We start from the raw sequence: 1253 nt of genomic DNA on the forward strand, positions 1-1253 counted from the left end.
CATACTTGCTATTTGAATTATTGGTATTTACTGTATGCTGTGGATGATTTATGTCTCGTTGGAGTAGAGATCAAAACAATTGACCCTCTTCCGAAGGTGGACTAGTTCCAGGCCTTGATCATTCAGTTAGAAGAGGCACTCAACATCACTTGGATTCTATGGCAAACCCAGTTAATAATCCAAATCCAAATATGCCAGATCCAATTATAAATCAAAACAGAGAAAATCAACCTTATCATCCTCTTGAGGATGAAAATGAAGTTCATAGGAATGTGTTAAACCAACCATGGACTTTACATGAACATCTACACCTTGAGAGATCAACTTTACCATCTTGCATAGTGTTTTCTACTCACACAAGGAACATTGATTTTAAATGAGGTATGATTCAATTGATTTCTAAATTTCATGGCTTGGATTCTGAAACCCCTACTCGCGCCTCAATGATTTTGAGGAAGTAATTGCAACATTACAAGTAAACAATGGCAATAGGGATGAACTTAAACTTAGGTTATTCTCATTTTCTTTAAAGGATCGGGCCAAAGCATGACTCAACTCTCTAAGACCTAATACCATCACTACATGACAAGCCTTAAGTAGAGAGTTTTTGAAAAAATTCTTTCTCGAGCACAAAACAAATGCACTTAAACAGGAAATCATGTCGTTCTCCCAAAAGGGAAATGAACTATTTTTCTAAGCTTGGGAGCGCTTTAAAGACATTCTACTTACTTGTCCACATCATGGTTATGAACCATGACACGTGATTGATGCGTTACGAAAGGGACTCACCATGGATACTCGTCAGTTCATAGAGATGATGTGTGGGGGAACTTTTCTTGACAAGGATCATAAAAGGCTGAGGATATTTTAGACATGTTAGGAGAGAATATGCAGACATGGGATGTCTCTGATAAACCAGACCAAACTAGACCCATTCCTAGAGAGAAAGTTGGGAAGTATGTTCTAAGAGTGCAAGACGACCTTAATGCAAAATTCGTTGCATTGGCTAGAAAGGTCGAAGCCTTGGAAATTAGGAAGGTTGATATGGTTAAAGCAAACACTTCCTTAGGTAATTTTTGTAACATTTGTGGTGGTACAGACCATGACATAGAGGATTGTCCAACAATCTTAGTTGTACAAAATATCACGCATCAGCATGAGCAAGTAAATGCTATATATAACTACCAAAGCTCGGTTATGCAACCAATGGGAAACACGTATAATCCAAGTTGGCGTAACCATCCTAATCTTAG

The 1253-nt window shown here is 37.9% G+C and overlaps 1 non-coding gene across 1 annotated transcript; it reads right to left on the minus strand.

The window, feature by feature from the left end:
* Positions 1-640: 640 nt before the first annotated feature.
* LOC131241812 (small nucleolar RNA R71) lies at positions 641-747 on the minus strand. The gene has a single exon (XR_009169382.1). It is a non-coding gene; the product is annotated as a small nucleolar RNA R71 (small nucleolar RNA).
* Positions 748-1253: the final 506 nt, after the last annotated feature.

The sequence above is a fragment of the Magnolia sinica genome, chromosome 3 (assembly GCF_029962835.1).
Source record: "Magnolia sinica isolate HGM2019 chromosome 3, MsV1, whole genome shotgun sequence".
NCBI lineage: Eukaryota > Viridiplantae > Streptophyta > Magnoliopsida > Magnoliales > Magnoliaceae > Magnolia > Magnolia sinica.